General features: G+C 39.3%; 1 pseudogene; it reads right to left on the bottom strand.

Annotated features, from left to right (window-relative positions):
* Positions 1–11,992: 11,992 nt before the first annotated feature.
* LOC129687356 (vomeronasal type-1 receptor 4-like) lies at positions 11,993–12,933 on the bottom strand (annotated as a pseudogene).
* Between the last annotated feature and the right edge of the window lie 417 nt (positions 12,934–13,350).

Raw genomic sequence — 13,350 nt, 5'->3', positions numbered from 1 at the left:
ATGAATCTCTCAAAGAAATTGCCACACTAATGGAAGCAAATAAAGAGGAAATGAACAAAGCTCTCAAAGAAACACAGGCAAATATTGCCAAACAAATAGAGGCACAAGTAGAGATACAATTAGTGGCATACACAGAGGAAACAAACAAAAAAATGGAACCATCATAGAGAGACATGAATCCACATTCAACCAGACGAAGGAAATGGTACAAGGAATAAAAACAGAATTAGAATCAAGAAAGAAAACCCAAACAGAGAAAATGCTGGAACTGGAGAACTTAGAGAAAAGATCAGGAACCACAAAGGTAAGCATCACCAACACAATACAAGAGATGGAAGAGAGAATCTCTGGTGCTGAAGATACACGTGCAGAAATTGATACATCTCTCAAAGAAAAAGTAAAATTGGAGACATCACAAACACAAAATATCCAAGAAACCAAGGGTGCCATGAAAAGGCAAAATCTAAGAAAAATAGAAATTGATGAAAAAGATTCCAGGCTCCACAGTCCAGAAGATGTTTTCAAGAAAATAAAAAAAGAAAATTTTCCCAACTTAAAGAAAGAGATGTCCATAAATATACAAGAGGCCTACAGAAAATCAAATAGACTAGACCAGGAAAGAAACTCCTCATTTCACATCATAGTAAAAACACTAAATCTATAGAACAAAGAAAACATATTAAAAGTAGCAAGGGAAAAAGGCCAAGTAACATATAAAGGTAGACCTAGCAGAATCACACCAGACTTCTCATCAGAAACTATGAAAGCAAGACGGGCCTGGACAGATGTCATACAGACTTTAAGGGACTACAGATGCCAACCCAGACTACTATACCAAGCAAAGCTTTCAATCAACATAGATGGAGAAAACAAAATATTCCATGACAAAACTAAATGTATGCAATATCTACACAGCAAACCATCCCTACAGAAGATACTAGAAGGAAAACTCCAATCCAACGAAAACAACTACACTAAAAAAAACATAGGATACAGATAATTTCCCAACAAAAAATAAAAGAAAACAAGCAATGAATCACAGTTAGACCACCAATTCCACAATAAAAGGAACTAACATTCATTGGTCACTATTATCTATCAATATCAATGGACTCAATTCTCCAATTAAAAGACACAGACTAACAGAATGGTTGCAGAAACAGGATCCAACATTCTGCTGCATCCAAGAAACGCATCTCTGCAACAAGGATAAACACTACCTCAGAGTAAAGGGCTAGAAAAATGTTTTTCAAGCAAATGAACCCAGAAAACAAGCTGAGGTACTTATCCTAATATCTAATAAAATAGACTTTCAACAAAAATTAATCAAAAAAGATGAGGAGGGGCACTTCAGTCTCATCAAAGGAAAAACCACCAGGAGGACATCACAATTTTGAACATCTACGCTCCAAATATGAGACCACCTACATTCATAAATGAAACATTAGTAAAGCTGAAATCACATATTGATCCCAACTGCTACACTAACTCCAGAAATCGTTTGTGTAGCATAAAAATGTGCTATGTAAGCATAAAATTATGCAAACAGACGAGGAGACACTTTCCTATGGGAATTAGCTCTCTGGAAGTCCCTAGCAAAAATACCCTATTGGAATAAGACACGCTCTTATAATCCTGCTTTCTCAGATGCAAGACTGGAATTGATGAGCCTTTTTTTTTTTTTTTGCTGTTTCTCTATGATTCTTGAAACAGTGCAATTAACTATTCAAGGAACATTTCTAATAGATCACTAAAAACTTTAGGAAATAAGAGGATAAGGAAAATAAAATTTTAAGAGAGGTAATAAATCAGATTCAGCATCAGGAATTGCTTGTGGAAAAACCAAACATTGTAGGTAGTAAAAGGACAAGACTTTTAGGGCTTTCTAAAGAAAATGTTTAATCAGGATCTGTTAGGATAAATGCTCTGGATATTCCCACTGCAGTAAAACTACTACAAAAGCATTACCTAACACGGGTATTTATGATGAGGCAGAAAGAAGATAGGCAAACATAGAAGGTCAGAGAGTTTTGTATTATACTATAAGTTTTACAGACAGGCTAGCTCAAGCATCTCATCTCTAAGGAAAGATTATAAATCCTTAGCAAGCCAAACAGGAGAAATTCCCCTCAATGCTTAACTCCAGGGGGTTTATAAATCTTTAACTGACTTGGTTTGGAGGGCAATGACAGCCCCTGGCCTTCCACTCACTAACTAGTAGCAGTAAACTGTGTAAACACCGCTAGTTTAAGGTTTTGTGTTTGCTCTGCTTAAGAGGCTGTTAGGCCAAAATTTTTTGTAGACACTGCTTCTACCAGGTTACTCTTTCAGTTAAAATGTAAACTTTGTATTATTGGTAAAAAGTTTGAATGCTCCGGGAAATATGTCAACTTCAGGTGCTTCTTTATGTAATCACTATATAAGTGCTACCTTGACTTCAGTAAATTGCAGAAGATCCAAACCAACTACCTGGTGTGGTCTCTCTCATTTCGCCTATCTGTGCCTTCCTGATATCTGAATTCCCTGATTCTCCTGCGGATGCGGGACACCTGACGAGGCCGGTCCACAGCACCCAACACCTTAAGAGTGGGAGACTTCAATACCCCACTTTCACCAAGGGAAAGATCATCCAGACAGAAGCTAAATAGGGAAATAATGGCACTTACAGAGGCCCTAAGTCAAATACACCTCATAGATGTCTACAGAACTTTTCACCCAAATTTAAAAGAGTATACCTTTTTTTCCACACCTCATGGAACCTTCTCCAAAATAGAACAAATATTTGGTCACAAAGCAAGCCTCAGCAGATACAAGAAGATTGTAATAATCCCTTCTATCCTAGCTGATCACCATGGTCTAAAGCTGGGCCTCAACAACAGAAATAGCAAATACCTACACACCTACTGAAACTGAAGAACTCCCTACTCCATGACAACTGGGTTAGGAAAGAAATAAAGGAAGAAATTAAAATCTTCCTAGAATTCAATGAAAATGAAGGCACAACATACCCAAACTCATGGGACACAAAGAAAGCAGTGCTAATAGGAAAGTTTATAGTGCTAAGTGCCTTCAGGAAGAAATTTGAAACATTGCATACAAGCTACTTAATAGCTTACCTGAAAGCCCTAGGAAAAAAAGAAGCAGACACACTGAACAGCAGTAGATGGCTGGAAATATTCAAGCTCATGGCAGAAATCAATAAATTTGAAACAAAACAATTCAAAGAATCCATGAAACAAAGAGCAGGTTCTTTGAGAAAATCAACAAGATAGGCAAGCCCTTAGCCAATCTAACTAAAAGGCACAGAGAAACTGTCCAAATCAGCAAAATCAGAGACGAAAAAGGAGACATAACAAGAGACACTGAGGAAATCAATCATTAGATCTTACTACAAAAGCCTATATGCCACAAAATTTGAAAATCAAATGAAATGGACAATTTTCTTGATAGATTCCACTTACAAAATTAAATCAAGATCAGATAGAAAGATTGAATGGTCCTATATCCCCCAAGGAAATAGAAGCAGTCATCAAAAGTCTCCCTTCTAAAAAAAGCCCAAGGCCAGATGTTTTGAGTGCAGAATTCTACCAGACTTTCAGAGAAGTGCTAAGTCAAATTTTCTTCAAACTATTCCACAAAATAGAAACAGAAGGAACCCTACCAAAATCACTCTATGAAGCCACAGTCACCTAAATCACACATAGAACCAACAAAAAAGAGAACTTCAGCCCTATCTCTCTTATGAACATTGATGCAAAAATACTCAATAAAATACTGGCAAACTGAATCCAAGAACACATCAAAGATATCATCCACCATGATCAAGTAGGCTTCATCCCAGGATGCAAGGGTGGTTCAACATACGGAAATCCATCAATGTAATCCACCATAGAAACAAACAGAAGGAGAAAAGCTACACGATCATCTCCTGAGATGATGAAAAAGCATTCGACAAAATCCATTCATGTTTAAAGTTTTGGAGAGATCAAGAATAAAAAAGCACATACCTAAACATAGTAAGGGCAATATACAGCAAGCCTATAGCCAACATCAAACTCAAGGTAGAGAAATTTAAATCAATCCCACTAAAATCAGGGACAAGGCAAGGTTGCCCAATCTCTCCATATGTCAACATAGTACCTACAGTCCTAGCTAGAGCAATAAGACAACTTAAGGATATAAAGGGGGATACAAAATGGAAAGGAAGAAGTCAAAGTATCACTATTTGAGGATTAGATGATAGTATATGTGAGCAACACCAAAAACTCAACAAGAGAACTCTTCCAGCTGATAAACACCTTCAGCAAAGTGGCTGGATACAAAATAAACTCAAAAAAAAAATCAGTAGTCCTCCTGTATACCAAAAACAAAAGGTCTGAGAAAGAAATTAGGGAAACAATACCCTTCACAATAGCCACTAATAACATAAAGTACATTGCTATGACTCTAACCAAGGAAGTGAAAGACCTGATCAAAAAATAAATAAATAAAAAATAAAAAACACTTCAGGTCTCTGAAGAAAGAATTTGAAGAAGATATCAAAAGATGGAAAGGTCTCCCATCCTCATGGATCAGTAGGATTAACATAGAGAAAATAAGCATCCTGTGAAAAGCAATCTACAGATTCAGTACAATTCACATCAAAATACCAATAGAATTCTTTACAGACCTTGAAAGACAAATTCTAAACTTCATATGAAAAAACAAAAAACACAGAATTGCCAAAACTATTCTGTATAACAACAGATTATCTGGAGGTATCTCTCTCCCTGATCTCAAGCAGTACTACAGAGCAATAGTAATAAGAACTGCATGGTATTGGCATAGAAACAGCGTGGTGGATCAATGGACTGGAATAGAAGATCCAGAAATAAACATACACTAAAGATAGTTGATTTTTGCCAAAGAAGCCAAAACCATTTAATGGAAAGACAGCATCTTCAACAAATGGTGCTGGTCTAACTGGCTGTCTACATGTAGAAAAATGGAAATAAACCCATATTTATCACCCTACAGAAAACTAAAGTCCAAGTGGTTCAAAGGCCTCAACATAAAACCAGACACACTAAATCAGTTAGAAGAAAAATTGGGGAAGAGCCTAGAACTCAGTGGCACAGGAGACAACTTCCTGAACAGAACACCAACAGCACAGGGTCAAAGAGCAACAATCAATAAATGGGACCTCATGAAACTAAAAGCTTCTGCAAATCAAAGTACACTGTTGTCAGAACAAAACGACAGCCTACAGACTGGGAAAGGATCTTCACCAACCCTATATCTGACAGAGGGCTGATATCCAGCATATATAAAGAACTAAAGAAGTTAAAAAGCAATAAATCAAGTAATCCAATTAAAAATGGGGTACAGAACTAAACAGAACATTCACTGTAGAGGAATATAGAATGGCAGAGAAACACTTAAAGAACTGTTCAGCATCCTTAGCCATCAGAGAGATGCAAATCAAAATGACCCTGAGATTTTACCTCACACCCATCAGAATGGCTAAGATCAAAATCTCAGGTGACAACACATGCTGGAGAGGTTGTGGAGAAAGGGGAACCCTCCTCCACTGCTGGTGGGAATGTAAACTGATACAACCATTTAGAAATCAATCTGGTGCTTTCTCAGACAATTAGGAATAGTGCTTCCTCAAGACTCAGCTATACCACTCCTAAGCATATATCCAAAATTTGTTCAAGTACACAACAAGGACATTTGTTCAATCATATTTGTAGCAGTTTTATTGCTAATAGCCAGAACCTGGCAACAACCCAGATGTCCCTTAATGGAGGAAAGGATACAGAAACTGGTACATTTACACAATGGAATACTACTCATCAATTAAAAACAAGGAAATCCCACTTCTTTCATAAGATTCCATGCACTCTGCCCAACAGTTGGCCATAAGTCTGCATCTGCTTTGATAGTCTGCAGGGTAGAGCCTTTCAGAGGCCCTTTGTGGCAGGCTCTTAACTTGTTTCTTGTTTTCTTCTTCTGATGTCCATCGTCTTTGCCTTTCTGGATGGGGATTGAGCATTTTAGACAGAGTCCTCTCTCTTGATTGGTTTCTTTAGGTGTACAGATTTTAGTAGATTTATCCTATATTTATATGTTTATATGAGTGAGTATATACCGTGTATGTCTTTCTGCTTCTGGGATAGCTCACTCAGGATGATCTTTTCCAGTTCCACCATTTACTTGCAAATTTCATGATTTCCTTGTTTGTTTGGTTTTTTTAATTTCTGATTAGTATTCTGTTGTGTAGATGTACCATATTTTCTGTATCCATTCCTCAGCTGAGGGATGTCTTGGTTGTTTCCAGATTCTGGCTATTAAAAATAAAGCTGCTACAAAATGGTTGAGCAAATATCCTTATTGTGTACTTGAGCCTCTTTTGGATATATGCCTAGGAATGGTATAGCTGGATCTTGATGAAGCACAATTCCTAGTTGTATGAGAAAGCCCCAGATTGATTTCCAGAGTGGTTGTAAAAGTTAAGATCTGGAGAGGACAGGAGCTCCACAAGGAGAGCAACAGAACCAAAAAATCTGAGCACAAGAGTGTTTCCTGAGACTCATACTTCAACCAAGTACCATGCATGGAGATAACCTAGAACCCCTGCACAGATGTAGTCCATGGCAGTTCAGTGTACAAGTAGGTTCCATAGTAATGGGAACATGGACTGCCTCTTCCATGAACTGATTGGCCTGGTCTTTGATCACCTCACTCTGATGGGGGAGCAGCCTTACCAGGCCACAGAGGAAGACAATGCAGCCACTCCTCATGAGATCTGATAGACTAGGATCAGAAGGAAGGAGAGGAAGCCCTCCCCTATCATGAGACTTTGAGAGGGGCATGTGTGGAGAAGGGGGAAGGAAGGTGAGATTGGGAGGGGAGGAGGGAAGGGTTTATGGGGGGATACAAAGTGAATAAAGTGTAATTAATAAAAATTAAAATAAAAATATTAAATTTTAAAGAAAATAAGGAAATCAGTGGCTATCATGAAGGCTGTTGTTTTCCTAATTTTTTCTTGACCCTTTTCTCTTTTGTATACATGAAGGCTTCTGATTTTTTTAGTTGATTTTGTATCTGCCGCTTTGCTGAAGGTGTTTATCAGCTAAAGAAGTTCTCTAGTTGAATTTTTGGGGTCGCTCATGTATACTATCATATTGTCTGCGAAATAGTAAAACTTTGACTGCTTCCTTTCTGATTTGTATCTCCTTGATCTCCCTTAGTTGTCTTATTGCTTTAACTAGGACTTCAAGTACACAATAAGGACATTTGCTCAACCATGTTTGTAGCAGCTTTATACGTAATAGCCAAAACCTGGAAACAACCCAAATGTCCATCAACGGAGGAATGTATACAGAAATTGTGGTACATTTACACATGGAATACTACTCAGCAATTAAAAGCAAGGAAATCATGAAATTTGCAGGCATATGGTGAGATTTAGAAAAGATCATTCTGAGTGAGGTATCCCAGAAGGAGAAAGACACACATGGTATATACTCACTTATCAGTGGGTACTAGACCTATAGGATAAACATACTGAAATCCGTACCTAAAGAAGATAAACAAGAAAGCGGTCCTGGGGTAAGATGATCAAACCTCACTTAGAAAGACAAATGGGGTGAGGGCGGAGCCAAGATGGCAACTAGCATTCACAGATTCTGAGCTGTGGAAGAGCTGAACACCTGAGTTGGTGAGTGGAAAAACATCTGAAGCCAGGAAAATGACAGTGAGGCTTTCTAAATGACAGGGAACATCACATAAGGTGAGTACTTTGGTCTCAGGTCACCCTCCCTCCCCACCGGGGACCTGTTTGGGGAAGGAGAGAAACAATCCTTTGATCTCCCAGCACTCCCCTTTTTTCAGACAACCCTTCTCCTTGGCACAGCTCACCGAGATTCTCAGCTCAGAGCTAACTGTCTGGGGTCTGTAGTGGCTGAGGCAGAGCTCCTAGCCCCTTAGGAGCAACTCCCATTGGAACCAGTTTTGGAGTTCCAGACCCGCAGCACCATCCTCCCAGGGTCCCAGGTCTGCTAGCCACCATACTGGCTCTGCAGGGTTGTTCAGCCACTGACTGTACAACCCACCCTATCCCTTAGTGACAGATAATACTCTATATACCCACCAAAGACAAGCAGAAACACCATACAAGCTAGGCACACCAGGTGCTGGGGCTCCCTGGCTTGGCGAGCACAGTGGAGGACCCTCAGGACTTCCCAGAAGGCATCTGGACTGGCCTCCCAGTCTCTAGCTGCAGTTGGACTTCCTAACCTGGTGGCTGCAGCAGCACTGAACTGGCAGAGCATGTCATTCATCCTGCATAAGACCAAGCAGGGCCGAACCAGAGAGCAGAGAGCCCAGATACCATGATCCCTGCCAATGTGACCTGCTTGAGAGTGAGTGCACCGTTGAGTGTCTGCAGAGCCCCAGATCCAGGGTCCCTCTAAAATAGAAGCCAGATATCAGACCCTTCCCACCCACACACCCACTGTGGGATAAAGAGGGTCACTTGGGACATTGAAGCCCCTGCTTTGCAGGTCCCACTGAGGAGTTAAGGCAGTTAACTCTGGAAATTGTGCTACGACCATCACCAGTGCCTGCTACATACAAATAACCCCCTAAAAGCCTACAAGGCAGAGCCCCTCCCACACACTCAAGGGTTCAACATTCTCTATCACTTTGTTCCTCAAGACACACTTCCACACACACCTACACACCCGCACACACATGCACGCGCACCTGCATTTGCCCTTTTGTGCCCACGTACTTTCCTCCCACAGGTGCAGCTAGTGCACCAACGCACACGCTAAGAACACGGGACCCCTCTCAGCTTCCTGAAGAACTCTCCAGATGCCAGAGAGAGTCACTACTAGTCTGAAATGCAGAATCCAGAAACAAACAGGGAAGGTTTCAGATAAGCCAAAGGCCAGGGGTAGGAGAAATGACACACCCGACATAAATCAGGACATCATGACTTCACCAGCAACCCCCAAAATTGATGGATACTCCAATTCATCAGAAGCACAGGAAAATGACCTTAAAGCTATGCTTACCCAATTATTTGAGGCTCATAAAGAGGAAACAAACAATTCTCTCAGAGCAATAGCCATCCAAATTCAGAGGCTATGAACAAATCTATTCAAAGATTTGGCCAGTTAATTGGAGGTAAAGAAAGAGGAAATAGACAAAATTCTTAAAGAAACACAGGCAAATATGGCCAAACAAATAGAGGCACAAGTAGACATACAATTAGTGGCATATACAGAGGAAATGAACAAAAAAATAGAGACCATTGTAGAGAGACAGGAATCCACATTCAAACAGATGAAGAAAATGGTTCAAGGCATGAAAACAGAATTAGAATAAATGAAGAAAACACAAACTGAGAAACCCTGGAGCTGGAGAACTTGGAGAAAAGATCAGGAACCACAAAGGTAAAAATCACCAACAGAATACAAGAGATGGAAGAGATAATCTCTAGAGCTGAAGATACACTCACAGAAATTGATATTTCTCTCAAAGAAAAAGTAAAATCAGAAAAGTCCCAAACACAAAATATCCAAGAAATCAAGGATGCCATGAAAAGACGAAAACTAAGAATAATAGGAATTGATGAAAAAGAAGACTCCAGGCTCCAAGGCCCAGAAAATATTTTCAAGAAAATCATAGAAGAAAATTTTCCCAACTTAAAGAAAGAGATGTCCAAAAATATACAAGAGGCCTACAGAACACCAAATAGGCTAGACCAGAAAAGAAACACATCAAGTCACATCATTGTCAAAACATTAAATCTACAGAACAAAGAGTAAATATTAAAAGCAGCAAGGGGAAAAGGCCAAGTAACACATAAAAGTAGACCTAGAAGAATCACACCGGACTTCTCATCAGAAACTATGAAAGCCAGAAGGGCCTGGGCAGGTGTCATGCAGACTCTAAGAAACCACAGATGCCAACCCAGACTACTATACCAAGCAAAGATTTCAATCAACATAGATGGAGAAAACAAAATATTCCATGACAAAACTAAATGTATGCAATATCTACACAGCAAACCATCCCTACAGAAGATACTAGAAGGAAAACTCCAATCCAATGAAAACAACTTCACCCAAGAAAACAGATAATATCCCAACAAAAATTAAAAGAAATAAGCAATGAAACACAGTAAGACCACCGACTCAAATATAAAAGGAACTAACGTTCATTGGTCACTATTATCTATCAATATCAATGGCCTCAACTCTCCAATAAAAAGACACAGACTAACAGAATGGGTACAGAAGCAAGATCCAACATTCTGCTGCATCCAAGAAATGCACCTCTGCAACAAAGATAAACATTACCTCAGAGTGAAGGGCTGGAAAAATGTCTTTCAAGCAAATGGACTCAGAAAACAAGCTGGGGTAGCTATCTTAATATCTAATTAAATAGACTTTAAACCAAAATTAATCAAAAAGGATGCGGAGGGGCACTACATTCTCATCAAAGGAAAAATCCACCAAGAAGTCATCACAATTCTGAACATATATGCTCCAAATACAAGAGTGCCTACATTCATAAAGGAAACATTATTAAAACTCAAATCAAACATCGATCCCAACACCTTAATAGTGGAAGACTTCAACACCCCACTTTCACAAAGGGACAGATCATCTAGACAGAAGCCTAATACAGAAATAAAGGCACTTACAGAGGTCCTAAATCAAATGGACCTAATAGATGTCTACAGAACTTTCCACCCAAACTCAAAAGAGTATACCTTCTTTTCAGCACCTCATGGAACCTTCTCCAAAAGAGACCATATAGTTGGTTCAACAGATACAAGAAGATTGAAATAATCTCCTGTATTCGATCTGACCACCATAGACTAAAGCTGTACCTCAATAACAATGGAATTAGAAGAAAGCCTTCAAGCACATGGAAACTGAACAACTTGCTGCTCAATGACAGCTGGGTTAAGGAAGAAAGAAATTAAAGACTTCCTAGAATTCAATGAAAATGAAGGTACAACATACCTCTCCACTCTCTCCATATCTCTTCAACATAGTACTTGAAGTCCTAGCTAAAGCAATAAGACAACTAAAGGAGATCAAAGGGATGCAAATTGGAAAGGAAGAGGTCAAAGTGTCACTATTTGCAGATGATATGATAGTATACATGAGCGACCCCAAAAATTCAACCAGAGAACTCCTTCAGCAGGGTGGCATGATACAAAATCAACTCAAAAAAATCAGAAGCCTTCCTGTATACCGAAAACAAAAGGGCTGAAAAAGAAATCAGGGAAACGACACCCTTCACAATAGCCACTAATAACATAAAGTATCTTGGAGTGACACTAACCAAGCATGTGAAAATCTGTTTGAAAAAAAGCTTTAAGTCTCTGAAGAAAGAATTTGAAGAAGATATCAGAAGATGGAAAGATCTCCCATGCTCATGGATTGGTAGGATTAACATTGTCAAAATGGCCATCCTGCCAAATGCAATCTACAGATTCAATGCAATTCCAATCAAAATACCAACTCAGTTCTAGCAGCCTACTGGAGAAGTTCTGGGCAAAGAAGTTTTCTGGAATGTGTGCAGGATGAAGCAGTGGTGACTGGACCAAGGTCTCATGAAGCACGAGTTCCTGGCCAGCTACGGTTTCAGTCTTCTTTGCAGTTAGAGTTCAGGACATTCAGGGTCCAGTGAAATAATAAACAGTTAAGATGCCCTGATAGGATGAAAGCCAACCAGGCACTTAATAATTAGCTCTTTTGCACATCAGATGGGCAAGAGGGAAGACTCAAAGAGAAAGCTTTGAATGTACAGTGAGCCATGCACAGAATGATCAGCTCATGTAGGCTGCTAATTCCACCAGCTTATAAAACTCCAATACACATTTAGTTAATCTTAGAAAGACAAGGTGCTACCTGCTTAACTTTCTGTATTGACTTTTTAAGGGTAAGGGGTGAGTGAAAAAGTGGATATCAAACAAAATATATCACTTCAACAAAATAAGATTAAATATTTTTTTGTTTCTGATCCAGACCATATAAGTCTGGACAAAAACGAACAAGGATTCCTAAGAACAAAGTGTCCAAATGATGGAAAACACAGAGAAATGATGGGGTTGATGTTCACCAGCCACCAATTGTAATTACGCAAAAGAGCAATGCAGCCTCTTAAGAAGGAGGAGAGAGTATAAAAAGCCAGAAAGGTGGAAACTAGGAGCAGGATGTTCTGGGTGGCCCTGGAGTCAGGGGAGGTCCTGCTGGAACCATGAGTGCTGCGGATGTGTTGAACCCTCTGCTTGTGTCTGTACAGGATGACAATCATAAACATGCTGGACCAGGCAATGAGCACAGAAAGAAAGACTTCAGGGCACATCACCAATACTGCATAGAGTAACTCACTGATTTCATCATGGATTACAATAGTGCAGTATCCATAATCTCGTTTTCTTGTCACATTTTTACTATTTCTACTGATAAATGAGTTCATAAAGAAAATTAAATTTATCAACATAGGGAAGGTCCAGAGGATGGAAATGGAGGAGCCAATGTACTTGGCAGTTCTGTGTTTATAATCCTTCCAAAAGGATTCCCTGGGACTGATGGTCATGGCCTGGAAGACACTCAAAAGGCAGGTGGAGCCAATGGACACAGTCCTGCTAAATCCTTGAATGTATATAAGGAACCTGCATGCAAAATCATTCAATAACTGCTTCAACCCAAAAGCTGACATGGTGTGAGGCACTCCAAAGGAAAGAATGGTCAAGGCATTGGCTGCCATTATGTGCAGGAGAATCAGATCTGTGGGCTTTAATGTGCACTGTCTGCAGTCAAGGATGAGGAAGTAGAAAATAAGAGAGAAATTTCCCAGAATTCCAATTGTTGTTTGTAATAGGAAAATGATTCTGAGGGCCACATTCCAGAAGTCCATTCTGTGATCTCTACACAATTTTCTTGAGGTTATGGCTATGGATATTTCTCTGGTCAAAATGAGTAAAAAGAAATCCTGTAGTTTGTGGAAAAAGAGGACACTTTCAATCCATGAATCCACTGACAGTGTGAAACAGAGTCCTTTAACCTCTGTTGTTAAAGGCCAACATATACCTCATAAAAATGTCATCCCACAAATTTTTACTAGTTTCCATTAATGTTACTGTGATATTGCTCAATACCTTAGTATGGATACATTGATGGAAGGAAGAAGAGTCACCATATTTCGTAGAAAATACAACATTTGGGACAATGCAATGTAGGCCTGTGAAAAACAGTGAAAATGAGACCTCACATACAAAGAGAATTCCAGAACATACTCATATTGATCGTTAAGGTATGTCTTTTCTAAGATTAA

The sequence above is a fragment of the Psammomys obesus genome, unplaced genomic scaffold (assembly GCF_907164565.1).
Source record: "Psammomys obesus unplaced genomic scaffold, mPsaObe1.curated_primary_1811, whole genome shotgun sequence".
Classification (NCBI taxonomy): Eukaryota; Metazoa; Chordata; class Mammalia; order Rodentia; family Muridae; genus Psammomys; species Psammomys obesus.
The sequence above is the reverse complement of the archived record's forward strand: the minus strand, read 5'-3'. Positions and strand labels throughout refer to the sequence as shown.